Genomic DNA, 17,668 nt, shown 5'->3' on the forward strand with positions numbered 1-17,668 from the left:
GTTTTAGATTTCCTGGTTGCCTAAGAGCCCTGTCTGCCACTACTGAAGAAATACTCCTAGGGTGTCAAGGGCTAAGGAATGCTGACAACAGTGGGGTTATGACCTGGAAATGCAGTGGAGAAAATGAATTGGCTAATAGTAAATATATTTGTAGTGCTTGGAACGATGGGTACTATGGATGTACCTGTTTGTGTATCTTACATAGATAAGCCAGAATCTACATTTGGAGAAGGTCACATAGAATTACAGGCACTGAAATGCAGTTCAATTGATTCTTTAAAAGAGGGTGAAAATGGATTTCAGATATTCTCTGTGCACCCAAAGCAGCCAGCAATAGCATGATGGCAGTTCTAAGTAAAGGCCCTTAATCAGAGTATATAAAAAGACTGGAATGATGTCTGAACAACATGTCCAGCTCCCAAGCATTGTCTCTTTCCTGCTATCAATGACACCCATTGTGCAGTAACAACATTTGCACAGAGATATGTCCCCTTTTGTGCACGGGGAATATATTGAAGCAGCCACAGGGCTGCACCAGCCTCAGCTAGAAAAGTCCCCAAGGGCCCGTCTGCCAGCTGCTGACTGATGTCGGGCTGCTGCTGCTGATAATAGGGTACATGTGCTGGCATGGAGCTGAACTAGGCAATCTGGGGCACAGTCAGATGTGCTCAACAAGGATCAAGTTCAAACCTGTTTAAGAAGTTAGTTCCCGTCAGTGGTGATTTAAGCTAAGTAGCTTTGCTGTGTATTGGAAAGGACAAAGAATGCTCTCATAGTCAGCTACTTCATCTTGGCTGTCACTGTGGTGATTTCAACACAGCCAGGGGAGTCAGAAAGACAGCAAACAGCTGAGATCTGTGACATCCTAAATCACGCAGACACAAGGTGCTAAAGGTGTATTTCCATCAGATGTTTGCCTGCTTGTATGTAGCAGAATTATGCTACTTACTTCACTTTCTCTTTCTGAGCAGTAGAAATCAAGAGGTGTGAATCACTATTCCACACTGAGAATGGTTATTGTTAGTGGAATGTTGCTGATCCATTCAGGAGCAGGCAAAATGTCAGTGTAGGTAAGACTAGAAAAAGCAGATTTTTTGCCGTAGAGATTAATGTACCATCATTGGGGAGCAAACATAAATTCCCCCACTCTACTAAATGCTCTCACCGGAGAGGAGATTAAAAAATGATCACTGCAATGTTCAAGAAACATAAATACGCTATTAATTAGGCAAATGAGCACTGTAAATGACATTTGTGTTAATGTCATGTAAATATATCATCAGCCATGTTCCTCCTAGAGATATCTCACATGTGCTGAGCAGGATATACATTGTGTGAATAGTTCACACTATCCAGTACCACAGAGATTGGCCATATTGTTTTCCAGGCCTAGAAACCAGAGTTGGCCTTGGATCAGAGCAGTCATATTGTGAAGTTGCTGAACATAGCTCCTTTGTGTTTCCCAAAATTATTTCATTCCTTCATCTGAAGAGCATCTTGCACAGCAGGAAACACAACTGGAGACCTTCCTAGTGATTATTGCCCTGGAAGAACTAATGCCGTATTAATTCTGATGGAGAAACTGAGCTCCAGAGCAGCAGTTTAGCTGTTATTCACCTTTTTTTTTTCTGAGAGATGCCCAGTGAGGGCACTTTCAAGTAGATCCACAAAAGTCTTTAAACCTTAGGTAGACCCTTAAATCATAAGTAAAATCCAATTTCAAGGTTCCAGCTGTTTGTATCAACATAAGTCTGGACATCAATTATAATCATAATAAAAATTAAATAAAAGGCAGAGTATGTAAGTACCTTTCTGGCCTGGACAAACTATGATTGAAGCACAGATGACTTCTTCCTGAAAGTATTTCTTCTGCCTGCTAAACAATCACTTTATTACTATTTTTTTACCATTACTATTTTACCACTGAAGTGGCAGTGGAATAAATACAAGGAAAATGGTCTCAATCTTGTTACCCTGGCAAGGATCCCACTGACCACAATAGCACTTTACCTTTGCATGGGCTAGGAGAGCAGCAGGATCTGAAGAGCAGGCCACTTAGTTGGGTTGCTGGTATTTCTAAACCTATAATAAGGCAGTGCTGAATGAAAGTGTCTTGCAATCTGAATACAGAGATCCAACAGCAACACTCAAGACCTCTTCAAGGCAACGCATACAACATACGAAAGGAAGCTCTAATCTGTAATGCCACAAATCCTTTATGTGAATTATCTCTCTTATCTCATCTGGCATCAGAGAATTACATGTAATATAGACCCATAAATGGCGTAGTCACAGAAAGATCCTTTAGAAAAAGGTAGCAGAGAGGAAGTTTTGTTTGTTTCTAAGCCAGAGAGAAGAGGCAAAGCTCTGCAAATGACAAGTGTATCAGAGCTAAAGTTGTGTTGGGATTGAATTGGGATAATTTGCCAGGAGAACTGGGTACTCACAGCCTTGCTTTGCACATAGTCATTTACAGCCATGTAAAGGCAGGCTTGTGCCTCTATTTCCCTAAAGTCAGCCAGTCTGCTTGAGTGTCAGGGAAGTGTAAGACAATGATTAAACCCTGTAGTTCCATATTGCCAAACAAAAGCCATAGATCTGAATAATTTGAGCTCAAGATAGGATTGCTTGATTTACGAGGCTCAGTTGCATACCTAAATAGATTTACTCATTGCAGAGCCAGCCTAGATTAATCTTTGGTAGCTCTCTCCTACTGCCTTACTTATTTTTCTTTATAGGACCCTAGTGGTTTCTCCAAAGACAAAACTTAGTATGATGCAGTTTCCCTGCTTGTAACTTTTTTCCTTGTAATTCCTACCTATCTTGTCTCTTTTCCTTGTGTGAGGTTCTGACCCAGCCTTGTACACTTCTAGTTACCTTATTCCCCTCTTCTTCTCCACATCTGCCTATAATCACATTTTTCTTCTTAAATTCTTATTCTGGGTTTTTATATTTTTTTTAACAATAAAGAAGATTTGGGCTTTCCCTTCTAAGAAATACTTATCAACATCCTTTCCCTCTCCACTTACCAACTGATTACCAACCCTTCTAATCCTTTCATGTCTAATTGCATCTCTAACAGTACTGGATCTGTTGTCTATTGTCTAGAAGCCAATGTCAGGGGCTGTCTTAGACCCTCTCCAGTCAAGCCTCTATGGTTCTTATTTATCCCAAGCCACTCTTGCCAAGCTCTCTAATGATGGTAGAAAATAAGAGAAAGTACATGTTATTACACCTTGATGTTACAAACACCTATGTTTATATTCTCCTGTTTCGGGAACTGATTAAAATCATACTAAAATTAATGAAGACTTTCCATTGATGTAATAATGATCCTTTGATGAGGACCAGAAAGTCTTACATTATGTGAGTCAGAGTTCAAGAAGGAATTTCAGTATTTTCACTTATAGATGGCTCATTTCCTGTAGCTTTCACACTGTCCTTTCCACTCGACTGACCTCTGTCTGATCGTATACAATCTCCTTTATATTCCCTCTTACAGGATAAGTAGTTGGATATGCACAGAAGAATGTTCCATTTTCTGAAAGAATTTCTTGGATTCCCTGAAGAGATTAGTTCAAAATTTTAATTAGGGGCATTGGCAGAGTTCCCAAATGCTGGTATATTAGGCTGTGGTTTTAATTTTCATCACCCGTTTTGGTTCCTATACAATGCATAGGATTTCTGATGAGTAGTTTACTTGAAATGATGCACGTTTTGTCCCTCCAGTTTTTGTTCATCCCGTTAATACAGATGAGTCATGATTGGCAGCAATGTCTTGTTTTTTCCTTCCAAAGACTGGGGAGGTTGCCCAGTATTCTGAGGACAATTGTCCAAAAGATGTCAAAGTTTGAAGTGACCAGTAAAAGTTCCACTAAAACTCTGGAATGCATACAGGATGCAAGTGTCATTAATTAAGCTCTAAAAACCTACAGTGCTGTGGGAACCTGGCATAAAATACACAAGCTGAACTTTGTTTGCAACTTCCTTCTATTTAGGAATTCATTAAAGAGCTGAAGCATTTGCAGAGATTTCAGGACCCAGTGCTGGAATGGCTAATTGCTGGCTCAGTCTTTTGTATACAGTGCAGCACATAAAAGGACTGCGATCAAAGAATGCAGGTGCTGCTGAGGGCAATGAGAATGCAAGTAGAGTGATTGCTTGCCGGATACAATATATAACGTTTCATTTAGCCGTGCTTTGCTTTGGTCCATGATAGGATTTTGTGGGGATTGCTGAATGATTTTGACTGGAGTGATTTCGCAAATGTGTTGTTTAAGCACAACTAAAAATTTATACCTCTTCTTTAATCCTCCTCCTGTTTTTTCCTCTTCTAGCACCTGAGAGAAACATACCCACTACTGCAGATCTTATTTAGATAAAGGCTTCAGTAAATTTTAGTTGGTTTCATATTCTTCAGTATGTTAGATGTGGCTATCACAGTTAATTTTCGCTGGATCCATGATCTTGTAGTGAAGGAGAGTGAAGTTACACAGTACATTTTGCCTTACATATCTTCACAGTGAGAACAGAAGAAGTCACAAATAATTTTATGGCCATATTTACCATACCTAGATTTTCTTCAGTTCCCACTCTGTTCTTATCCTGCCAATCTTTTCATTTATTGTTCTCATCAAATAGCAAAGAGGAGTCTATTGTGAAGCCATCTCCTTTTTTAACAACCATCCTATTTGATCACCCCCCAAAAACAGCACAAGCCATACGAAACAAGTGGAGCTGTGGACCTTGTCTTGGAGAGCATGCATGAGTAATTAAATAACATGTCCTTCTGTCACCATTTTTGCAGGGAAGGGGATTAAAATCTGTGTTCACAGGCTGAGAGCAGGTGTCTGTGATGAGACCCCATGCTGTGACATGGATGCAGCACATTCTTACATGAAAAGCCCTGGCTGATGAAATGACCACAGGAAGACAACATGGAACCCTCCCAGCACAATCGGAAGAAGCTTAATTAAGCTCTGTGGTTAAATTTAAAGTGAGTGTGTGCCTGTTTTAGAAGAGCATTAAGAAAATTGAAAACATGGCATTTTAAAAAATTATATTCTGGTCTTCCTGACATTCTTCAAGCAAACTGTCTTGTTTCTTACATGGTCAAATGATACAGTGACTCAGAAATGAACACACACGTGTTTACGTAGATGGGATTTAGTAACTTGTCCAATGTGGTTTTAGAGGTTTTTTTTTCCTTAGTTGTGGACATTTTTTCCTTTGGCAGAAGGCAGCACTGAACCCACAGTTTCTGCAGTTATTCTCGACACAGTTGCTTTATTTGTAATTATATGACTGAAACATACAGAGAGAACAAATTCCCTATAATCTTGTTAGAACTTTCATTAAAGAAGGTAAAAAATAATTTGCAAACTTAGAGAAAAGATTAATGCTTGCGTTAGAATGATTAAAAAAAAGAAGACAGTACTACTGATGGCAACAGTACTTTGTCTTGTATTACATGTACTTTTGTATTACATGTACTTTTCCACTAGAGAACTTAAAAGGCTTTTCTGATTTCTGTGAAGCAACATGAGAAATTCTTTACATGTACATGTGAATGATTATGGCTGTTGTAACTCTGGTAAAACAGAGGTTTGAAACAAGAACCACTTGCACTAACAGTGCAGTGAGTCAGTGTTGAAACTGGAAAGTCAAGACTAAAGTACTCATGCTCACCTTAATGCAGAATATGGGGTGAAAATCTGTGACCTAGCTATATATCATTTGATGGAGTGACAAAGTACAGCTTAAAGCTTCATAGACACTTTTGCTTCCCTCAGTAGAAGAATTTGCTCTTTCTTTCTGGTCCTTTTTCTTTTTTCTTTCAGTGTGGTTTGGCTTTTTTTTTCTTTAGCCTCAATACAGGCAAGGTCCTTCTCAAACATGAAAGAAGGCTCTGTCTGAGAAATTCATTAGCCAAATTAGAGATAAAATAATGAGGGGGTGAGAAGGAGGCAGCAAGGGATGGGGGTGGGAGGGGAAATGTGGACAAGGATAGCTGGAGACAGTTCTCTGCTAGGGTAGCTGATTAAAACAATGGTACAGTACCTTGACTAATGTGAAGCTAATTAAAACTGTATAGGACAAAGCACTTCTAAATATACTATAGGGATCAATCTTGCTATGGCAAATCCATCCCCAGTGAAATTTCATTTACTTCAATGGGTTTTCTTCTGGGATGAATTTGGACTGATACCCTAATAATTCTTTTCTGTCTTTAATTTCTAAGGACTTTTTGTCAGAAGCATGGCAAGGAACTTTAGTTTGGCTTTCAAAAGTGCTGAACACCCAAAACTCCAACCAAGCCTTCCTGGAATTACAGGTACTGGATATCACTGCTAATTTAAGTTGAATTAACTGTTTCACGTTTGCTGTGAGTTTACTTTGTGTACTGTGCCAACATAGCTGCAAAACAACCCTAAGCTAACCTCCTATGCATAGGTACAACACCTCACACAATGCAATGCAGAGCTTTGCAAATGCCTCTAGGCAATAATACAGTAAAATTAATTAGTAAAAACAACATAAATTATAAATTCACAGCATCTGTATTTGCAGGGCAATGGAGAGTATGTACTTGGGCTGGCATACTTTTGTTACCCATTTTCCAACTGACTGTCCATGGTCTGATTTGTCAGATAAATTGTGTTCAATGTGTTCATAGTTTCTGTGAACTTAAAAAACGTGTCTTTTTATGCTCCTGAAAAAACCCTATTGAGAAACAGGACAAAATAAATGAAAGCATCTTACAGTGGAAGTTACAGCTGTCATCTCTGAGGTGTCCATGACTATCATGTAAAACCACATCAGACATTTTTTGAAAGCTTCAAGTGAAACAGAGAACATGCCTTTTGGAATCTTTTTTTTTTTACTACACTAATATCCTAAAGCCCCTTCTGCTTTGGCTTCCACTCCATGGAAGATGTACATCATATAGATAATTATAGTGTTTCAATGGCACACTTCTTTCTCTTATTTAACTTTTTAGCTTTAACAGAGAAAAAAAACCCCAAGCAAATGAATTTCCAACAACAGAAACCCTCACCATTCAATAAATTGTGCTCTGGTTTTACTCTGAAGGCTGGCTCTAAGAGGAGGATTACTAGTTTATCTCTGTTACTTCAAAAAACAGATCTGTTCGATTACCCAAATGTTTGGTTTTATAAAAGGCAGCTCCTGGGGATCTTAAAGAAATCCACAGTGCAACAGGGAAGGAATATAATAGACTGTTTTGGAAAAAAATACAATGAGGGGAAAACATAACATACAATGCATTTGGTGTGAACTTTTCCCAGAAGATTGCTTGAGCCTCATAGTTCACTTACAACCAAAGCACAGCGATGCTGGGCAGCCTGCCAGTTCTTGTTATTGTAGTACTGTGTGAGCCAGTTCCCTGGTGAAGAAAGAAAAGGAGAGAGAGAGAGAGAGTGAGAGAGAGAGTTTTCTTTGCCTTTCATAAGTGTCCCATACTTTCCTCTCTGCTCTCTCTGAACACCCAGCTCTCTTTACATCAAGGTGCTCTGGTGCATGCTACACTGTGCAGATGTCGCGCTCCTCGTGTCGCACACGGTACTGTCACAGTTCAAGAGGGCTGACACATGGATGGCTGCATGGCCTCACTGCACTGGGGCTCTGAGATGACAGCTCTGCCTGACACTCTAACAGTAAGGCACCCTGTGATATGCGTAGTGAGGATGAGTAACACCTTGTCCTCACAACAGAAGTATCTGGGAAGGGAGGCATTCCTAGGAGTGGGTGCCAGGCTAAGTTGCATGTCTACACTGAATTTTGCAGTCAGATGTGAGCCAGGATAGCTTGGGCTTAATACCATGCTACAGATGCCAGTGAGGCATTTCTGAGTTGCTCAGAGCACTGGCAGACCTCGTTCGTGTCAGCGTAAAAGACAGCACACAGACACAGATGAGTTAAAGGCTCACAGTCTGGCCCTGAATGTACAGCAAAAGTGAGTATGGATGAAAGAGGCCTCCCACGTTCTTGCATCTATATTCTACCTGGAAAATCATCCAAGAACATTTCAAAATCAGCAAACATGGCATGGGGTTGTTTTTATTCCACCCCTCCACATCCACACACCTCCTCTTCATGCTGATATGCTGCCTTGAACCCTGAAACTACAGCACTCTCTGGGAAGCACTTACACAGCCTCTATCAGAAGCATGCTGGGCTCCCAAATGTGATAAGAAGCTGATAAAAATTATCTGGGCGTTAAAACAGCCTTAGTGGAAGAATGTTTAGCTAAATAGATACCATCTGTCCCTTACAGAGAGCACGTCCTTGCTCTGCCCTGGCCTGACCACTGTGAGCTATTGCTTTTGTGGTGCAGTCCATGTGTGAACGGGCTGCTGTTCCCAGGACCTGGGGCAACTGTTTATGCAATGTGGACTTTATGAGAAACAGTTACAGTTGCAGGGATTTTTTTAAATTATTTATTTTTTTTAAGAGTTAAAAATTGGTAATGAAAACAACATTTTTGCCTAATACAGAAAAGTACTGGACTGAATCAGCTCAGCTGAATGCTCATATTGGCCCGTACAGCACATTTCTCTGGGGTAGCCAAAGAGGGAAGGAATCCTGTAGAACTATAAGCAGCACTCCAATTACCAAGAGAACTTTCATGTCAGTAACAAACACTGCAAATATTTTCCAAGGGACACTAGCAGCTGGCACACAGCACTGACTACAGCTTTTTTATGCATTTTCTTTACCTCCTCGTGACATAGTACAACAGAGCATGGATAGACTGGCACTACAGATGGCTCATTGAGCCACTGTGTAAATACATAAGAAAAAGGTTAAAGACAAGAATCAGAGGGTAATTTGCACTGAGAAAGACTGAGGAAAACTTTGGAATTTGTAGGACTAAGGGGAGGGTGCAGTCTACCTAGAGGAAAATCCAGCAGAGCATGAGTCACAAGTACGAACTATTATCATACTTCCCCAGACAGAGACAGTTAGTGAGATCTGCAGTGGGACAGTCACACCATCCAGCTAATCTAAGCAAATTCCAACTATATTGTAAAAATCCAAATGTCTGCCATGGGTGATATTGAGAGGTCAGGCTGGTTCAGCTATCTCACTGGGTCACCTAAAGGTGGACAGATCAATGTCTCATGATAGATGCCAGAGCCCTGAGGGCACTAATAATCCTTGATGCTCATGACTAGCCTAACTTGTAGCATCCACTCACACCTTTTCCCGTGGACCCAAGAACCCCATTTCAGCTCAGGCCTGGATCTTTGTTGGATGCCAAGATCTTTGTTTGAGCTGTGTTGTAGGTAGAGTGGAATAGAAGAGTAGTGATGGAAGGGACATACAGTGGTCACTATTTCAATGGCCTGACCACTTCAGGGCTGACCAAAAGTCAAAATATTCTATCAGGGGCACTGTCCAAATGCCTCTTAAACACTGACAGGCTCAGGGCATCAACCATCGCTCTAGAAAGGCAGTTCCGTGGTTTGACCATCGTCTTAGTAAATAACTGCTTCATAACATCAAGTCCAAACTTGCCCTGATGCAGCTTCATAACATTCCCACATGTCCTGACCCTAGATCCCAGGGAGAAGAGCTCAACACCTCCCTCTATACTTCCCCTCCTCAGGAAGCTGTAAGGAGCAGTGAGGTTGCCCCTCAAACTCCTTCTCTCAAAACTAGACACGCACAAAGTCCTCAGCCACTCCTCACAGGATATGCCTTTCAGCCCCTTCTCCAGCTGTGGTGCCTCCTCTGGGCACATTTGAGGACGTTCATGTGTGTCTCACATTGTGGGACTCAGAACTGCACACAGTGCTCAAGGTGAGGCCACACCAATGCTAAATACAATAGGAAACAAACATGTGTGCCTGTGTCTAATGCCGACCCTGGAGCTTTCTCTTTAGTGGACCTCAGACCTATGCTGTAGGTGGCTTGTTTTCTGGACGTCTTCTCTCATACCATGAAGGATGATTTAAGTTTTTTTTTCACTCCTATCTTTAGTCCTGTCTACTTTGAACCTGACAAGTTGTTATGGCCAAAGTGCAGGACGTGGCATTCTCCTTGTGGAACCTCATAAAATTGGCCCTGGCCTGTTGATCCAGCTTGGCCAGGTCCCTGCTTACAGTGAAAATCTCACACAGCACCTCACCATTACAGCTGTTGTGGGGGTCAGTGGTGGTAGTTCTTAGAGCACAACACTTGCTAAAGGAGGCAGGCAGGCTCCAAGGAATTTGTTGTTCCCGTTCATCAGCAATGGGTTTTGAGCTTTAATTGCCTGAAGATGCTGAGAAGCAGGGTGGCTGCTATAAAAAATTGGGATCTCAGGAACAGGGACAAGGCTCCTTTTGTTCCATGCCTTAACACCTGCAGAGGAAATGAGAACCCACAGATTCACAAAAAGAGGGCATTGGCTCTGCAGAGGATTATTAAGGTTTTTGATTATTTACTTGGAGAGCTTTATTGATGGTGTTGTTTGATAGTGAGGCCGCTGTGCAAGCCTGCATTCCTTTTTCTCTTAATTACTTTTGATTCTAAAGTGAATCTATCACCCTGGAGGTGTACGGCCTTGAGTAGGTTCTTCAGGCACGAGCTGTCTCAGCAGAGCTTTTAAGGCCTGGAGCAGGAGGATTGCAGACGCATCTATTCAAGGGAAGAGCAGTCAGAAAAAGAATCTTCACATACAAACCATTCTGTGATCCTTCACATACAAACCACTCTGTGATCCTCGAGTTAGAAACACTTCAAAGGTCAGACACAGCCCCAGCTGCCTTGGGAATACGTGAGATTCCTATTCAGACCAACTCCACTGACAAATAAGACCAAAGAGTCTATGCAAAAATTTATGACAGTTATAAATGTGTAGAATTCATATGCAGCGGCGGCTGGCCTCGAAAATGTGTCCCAGCTAGCTGTGGCCAGCACCGCCAACAGCACGGGGGCACTCTCCCGATCGAGGGCTTCGTTAGGAGAGCGCCTAAGGCTTTCGCCTTCTGGGAACGAGGATCCGCGGAGTTGAGAAAGAGGGGCTGCTACCTACACGGTCAAATAAAGAGACGGACCACGGCAGCAGTTCAATCCAGGTTTATTCCAGGGAGACCGCCAGTCGAGGACCCAGACCGGCTCCCGACAGGGGTTTTTAAAGGGGTGGGCCTCTATGAATCACAGTTAAGGAGGGAGTGGAAAGAGGGAGAATGACAACCTGGGATATCCAATAAGGGCTAGTTGGGGGCGGGGCCCTGGCCCTTGATCCAATCACTCGATGCCCAGAGTGGAAGGTTCTGGATGAAAAGGTGGGGGCACCGAGTGATGAACAGGAGACCAGGGAGGGATCAGGGGTGGTAACAATGTTAAGGGGGGAGGAGAGAGGCTAGATTGGCAGGGCGATCAAGGGAGAGGGAGAACCTGGGCAATACCATTATAACAATAGGGGTACAAGGGATAAACCAAATCAACTAAATGCATTACATAAATAATACACCACAACATTCATATATTTTGGAAGAATGTTACAAGATAGAAAGGATATTCTGTAGCTCTGAATCAGGTATTTGTGATGGAAGGGATGCAAGAGGAAAATGCAGAATCCAAGTTCTTGGAATATTTTGTTTGAATATTTTGTATTTTGATTTCCCTTTCCACCTTCATAACAGAAGATGACCTGTGCAAATTGCTTCCAAAGTGCCCAGTGATTGGCCTACAAAGGGGTGCAATGGTTAGAAAAGTGGATCCTTGAAAGCTGCTTAATTTCTGTGGCTACTTAAATAAAATGTCCAGCAGGGCTCTGCTGAGGACAGATGCCTGTCAAAGTGACATCACTCTGATCAGTTTGGGGAATTGCAGCACAGCGCTAACAGGTTGTGCTTTACAGAAAGCATGTATAGCAGTGATATTATTCAGAATAGTACTTTGACCAAAATAATCTTTTGATTAAAGCTCAAAAATCCAGGTCTTGGGATGAAGAGCAGAAGCTGAAGTCTGCTAGCCAGTTGACTGTTCATACAAGATACTCTCCGAATGTTCATAGCTATAGTCAGAGGACAGCCAGATAAGAGGTAAAATTCAGTTCTGTTATTTGACATTTTCAGTATCAGACACCAGTGAGCACATTTCTTTCTGTTGTGGAGGGTAAAATGAAACTTCTCTTTGATGGGTGTCTCAGCTCACCCTTTGCGAGCTGGTTAAAAAGGCTGATCGTAGGACCTGATCTATTTCCATTGCATGTGTTACGCAGATTTCCTTAAAAAGGAATCTTCTGCCTTAGCTAGGAAGATAAATAATGAGAAAACATCTGCTCTTTAAGCTCTGGACTGACCTATAAATCTTAATGACGTATGCAATCCCAGAAGCAGAAATCATCTACAGATTGCAAAATTCTCTCATTTTCTCATTTGGGTTATTTTATTCTGTTTGTTGGGGGGGTGTTGGAGGGGGAGGGGTTGGTTGGGGTTTTTTATTATTTTTTAAGCAATTTTATTGTTGTTCCTCTAATTCCTGGTAATTTGGAAGCCTGAGTGTGGGTTTTTTCCCCTCACTGTGTCATTATAACTGATAGGAGCTGGTGAAAGGAGGGCATGGCAACCATAATAACACAAGAGGGGTGGAACAGGCAGCCCTTACAAGGAGCTGACAGGCAGAGAATAATGACAGAGTAGAGCATGGATAACTAATAGTTTGGATGATTTACTCTTCAGAAGCTCTGGAGGGTGGGATGCTTCTTTGCCTGTTTATTTCAACCTTTCATGCTGAAGAAATGAGTTTGCTTAGCTACTTTAATATTTTGCTGCATTTTCTCCTGCCAGGGAAAGGGAATCTGCTTCTCTCTTCAGTACTTCCCTGTGGCCTGCCTCAAAAAGACAACATTGCTGTTAATAATGACAAGAGGTTCCTATCTCCTTTTTCCTCTAGAGCTGCAATAGCAGCAAACATTTAAAACAATGGTATCAGTGATGACCATAAAATTAAAGACTATAGAATTCAAACTGCTGTGGAGAATTCAGTATTCAGAGAAGGATATTATTGTGGGGTATGGCTCACCTGCAGCATGAGCTAAGATGAGGAAACTCTTGACTTGATGATCCTTGTGGGTCTCTTCCAACTCAGAAAATTCCATGATTCTGATCTTGAATTGCCCTGAGATGCTGAAAAGAAGTTGAGAGCCTCTTATGTAGCAAGTCATTCTGATACCTCCTTGCTTACTGCAAGGTCAGGCTAATTTTATTCTCCATTTCATGTTGCTTTAATCTAAACATTGGAAGAGGTGATGTTAGGGTAAAAGTCTCAGGAGACTGTGAGCAGCATATGGACCATTTCTCTTGATAAATCATAGAACCATCTGCATGCAAGTGGGTAGGGATGGAGTAATTCTTCTCCTGAAGCTGTTAATATATGCTTACTTCTCATGAGTCAGTATCCTTGGTCTGTAATTTCACAAACAGTTTTGAGGGTAAGATGCCTACAGAAATCATTCACTTACCTGTCCCAGACTGGGAGAGGTGGGACGAGTAAGGTGGGCCGGAAACTCAACCATTTTCTGAGAGTGGTGCTCCCAGGGTGGAAATCACCCTATTCTCAATTGCACTAGAGAGGCATGACTTCAATTCTGGAATGGCAAGGCACACAAGCACACTAAAAGTAAGATAGTGTTTTATAGCTTGAACAGCAATTCAGGGAGCAAGAGCTAAAATTAAACACATGGCAATGCTCTGTTTTGTTATTTCCTCTGCCCTGAATACCATCTGCTTGAAAATCAGGTGAACCAAAGTGTTATTTTGAAGGGCTGCTCTTATTAGATTGATATTTTCTTTAGGTGGAGCAAAGAATCTTGTCTAAAAGAGGACATATTTAGGAGCCTAATCAGTAAATGCAGAAGAGACTGCAAACTGATCAGTGATCAGAGGAGGGGGAATGGGTTTGACTGACATCTGGAGTAAAGCAGTGCTGTGCTCTTTCAATTACAAGTTTAAGACTGCCACAATTGACAGATTAAAGGTGTTCACCCTAATCCAAAATTATACTTTCCTCAGTCAAATTGACCATTGTGTCAGCTTCAATTTGTTCAGATACGTCCCCCACAGTGAGTGATTGGACTGATTCACTTGCACACTCTTTGACAAGGTCCCTGTTTTGTGTTCACTCCTTACTCTTGCTATTTCCCTTGTCAGACAGATACTCCAGAGGCATTTCCATTATCTCCCATGTAGCTGTACCTCAGAAATGTACTGGACTGGAAAGAAAAATCCTCAGGCCAATTATTCTGACATAAACTCTACTTATCAGAAAGCACTAGAATAAGAAGCATAAGTTAAAATAGCTCAAAAATAGGACACATCCATACACACACATACACCCCAGGCAGACACCTAAGTGCTCAGTCTCTACCATGACTGAATATGGATGAGCACTTTTAAATAAGAAACAACAAAAATGTTGCCTCAACATCCAGATCAAAACAGTCTCTCTGAGAATGGAAGTGCTTTAATTTAAAACAGAAGCAAGGAATTGTTTGCAGTGACCTGCTCTGGTTTGGTTTTTTTTGGGTTTGTTTTTTTTTCTTTTGTGGGTTTTTTTGGTTTTTTTTGGTGGGTTTTTTTGTGTGTTTTTTTTTTTTCCTTGCTGTTAGAAGCAGAAATGTTCTAATGCTTGGAGAACAGTTACCTGTAATCTTCCTGACTCTTTGAAAAAGGAAGAAAAATAATGCGTACAAATTTCTGAGAACCTTGCTGATGCTGATTCTTTTTGGGTGAGGAAACAGCTAAGAGATGAGTTGCATTTCTTTCCCACAAGCTGGAGGAAAAAGAGATAAGCACAGAGATTAGCACAGAGATGTGAAGTGGCATTCAGCTCATGAGTTTTACCTTTAGCCAGATTCATCAGGTGGGCTCTCCCTTCCTAGCCAGACTGAAAGCATGTCACATTCTCCTGCACAAGTTTCACATGGGGAGGTTTTGGAGAGCTCTTAGTGGTGCAACTCACTTGAGTCTTATTTTGAGGTGAGGTAGGTGCTTGTATAAATAATGTCATTGTCCTCTCATACTCTTTTGCATTTCTGCTAGTGTTTTGCTTTTGCTGGTTGGGGCCAGGGTGTTGTGGGTTTGGGGGTTTTCTGGCTGGTGAGGGGCGGGGGGTTGTTATTATTTTACTTCTCAAAGTATCTATGGACATAAAAATGAAATATTTTTTATCAGGTTACAAGTACATAAAAATGTCCAGTGCAATCAATCTCTATAATCCATCTGTCAGAGTTTCACATACACACACACACACACACACACACACACACACACACACACACTCTCAGAGCCCATTAAGTAGAGTTTCCAGACACAGCAATATGTAACCTTTAAAAGAGATACTACAGCCAGAACAAACTGCCTGTCCACCAAGGAAGTCTTTGCACCAAAACTGAAGGAAGGTTTTTTTCCCCTTCTGCTTGCCACAGCAATGCTGAGAGGGATGCATGCACAGGTTTTGTGTAGCTCACAGGACAGTGGAAGGCTACAGAGGCTTGTGAAGAAGGATGCTAAAGACCAACTATGGTACCACTTGTTATCACTGCTAGAGAATCCTTTGCTTTCCATTCTGGAGATTCCCATAATTAATACTTTAATTCTACAGGGCATTTGCAGAATGTTCATAATTCTGTTGACATTTTATCCAAATTATTACATATTTCTTGAAGGACTCAGGGTGAAGTTGCTGAATTTTTTTTGTAATTAAGGTTTGAATTTAGAAAATGGGGCGGAGGGGGATGGGAGAAGAGGGGAAATTGCACTCTTTCTGTTATGTTTCTTAGGCAATCTTAAAACCTTAGAGAATTGGTGTAGCTCTTTGAACTTTGGCATATACATTATCCCCAAACACAGACATGACTTTGGGTTTTCTGAGTAGTAAAGTTTTAAGGAGAGATATAAAATGAGAAATATAAGAGTACAGCAGTACCTAGTACTACTTATCCAACAGTTTCTTCTGTCTCTATGAGATCCTAATCATGTGCCCTCATGCATAACCCTCAACATTTGGGCAAAAGCAGAACTTTTTAATTGCTGATTTTCCAGCTTTCCATAGTCATGGCTCACATTACGTGGTAGGTAAGGAAGGTGTGAACCATTCCCTTTATCTCTTTGGATGTGCTTGCAGCCCTCATGCCTAAGAAGGCTGAGCAGATACTTTTCATTAAGAGATATGTCCACATGGGATGCAAACCATGAGGGGAAGCCTTGGAGCAGATATGGGCCCGTGTGTGTTTGTTGACTGTGAAAACAAACCCTACCACTGGAGCCATTTCTGTGACTCAGGGTTCAGTTTTAACACAGATGAGCTGTTGCTGTCACTTCCATTTTAAGGTGGAGGTGAGAGGTTTTGATGGGCAAGAAGGCAGAAACAAAGAGGGACCACAGAGATGAGCTTGTAAGGTCAGTAAGAGCGCTGGTTGAAAACAGAGAAACAAAACCATCAGAGATTCAGTAGGGGGAAAAAGCAGAAAACCATCACTGACTTGTCAAAATCTGAAAACCTTATGAGAGGAGGCAGAGAAGAGGCAGACAGTGCATCAACAGGACTGAGCATCTGCATGTTCTAAGGAGAAACAAAGGTTGACACTTCTCTGCTTGATTGACAGCACCTTGGCCAGCAGAGACTTACAAGGTGGCTGCCCCATGGATACTGAGCATATGAATGCTTAGCCTAATAATGTTAGTCCTGGCCTATTGCTGTGCGTGTTGTCAATAAATAAGACTATTTTTATATATGGACAGTCCTGCTTTTGGGCCTCTATGCCAGTAAAAATGCTGAAAACATCAAGGGTTACATTTAATGTGATCTGTTTTATTGTGCAAACTGCAGTACTGGCCTCAATTAATTCCTCCTTGAATTAGAGCATATCTGTTTGGAAAACAAAAATCCAGCCTCATTCTCTTTTGATTGAAAAGTTTTCCAGTGGTGTATACCCTATTGTAGCCCTTGGGAAATAATTCCACTTTCATTATCCTGAATGTTAAAAATATGCATGTCAGTTTTATTCTGATTTTGACTGGTTTCAACTTCAGCCACAGATTGTTGTTACATATCTGCTAAATTGAAAAGACCACATATTATCAGGTTTCTGCACCCTGTTTGAATGGTGATTAAATAAGTCTTTCACCTTCTCCTTGCCGTGCTAACCACACTGTGCCCTTCAGTCTGTACCCAAGCCATGTGCCCCAAGCCCATCATTATCCTAAATGGATACTTTCTGAATGCTCATCAGTGCTTCAACACCCAGAAACACAGTATTGCAGAGATTCTGCCACTACAAAACGCAGGAAGATGCATGAGTGGCAGGAGAAACAGTGTTTCCTGTCCATAGGGTCATAGATTCATTAAGGTTGGACAAGACCTGTAGATCATCATGTCCAACTGTTAACCCAGCATCAACCCCATCTCCACAATTAAACCATGTCCTCAAATGCCCTATACGCTTGCTTTTTTTACACATTCAGGGATGGTGACTCCAACCACTTCCCTGGGCAGCATGTTCCAATGCTTTACGACTTTTTCCACAAAAAAAAAAAAAGGCCATTTCATCCTGTCACTTTTTACCTGTGAGAAGAGACTGACCCCCAGCTCACTACACCCTCCTTTCAGGCAGTTGTAGTTAGTGATAAGGTCACCACTGAGCCTCCTTTTC

The 17,668-nt window shown here is 41.5% G+C and overlaps 1 long non-coding RNA gene across 8 annotated transcripts in view; it reads left to right on the top strand.

Annotated features, from left to right (window-relative positions):
* The window catches only part of LOC135302482 (uncharacterized), a 122,939-nt gene that overhangs the window by 65,909 nt on the left and 39,362 nt on the right, over positions 1-17,668 (top strand). For 4 of the 8 annotated variants that reach the window (XR_010364081.1, XR_010364080.1, XR_010364083.1 and 1 more), the window contains 3 exons: positions 4,808-4,996; positions 6,242-6,334; positions 11,938-12,056. This is a non-coding gene — a long non-coding RNA (uncharacterized LOC135302482). The remainder of the gene's footprint in view (positions 1-4,807; positions 4,997-6,241; positions 6,335-11,937; positions 12,057-17,668) is intronic. The other 4 variants (XR_010364087.1, XR_010364088.1, XR_010364089.1 and 1 more) reach the window with 1 other exon arrangement.

This window comes from Passer domesticus, chromosome 1 (assembly GCF_036417665.1).
Source record: "Passer domesticus isolate bPasDom1 chromosome 1, bPasDom1.hap1, whole genome shotgun sequence".
Lineage (NCBI taxonomy): Eukaryota > Metazoa > Chordata > Aves > Passeriformes > Passeridae > Passer > Passer domesticus.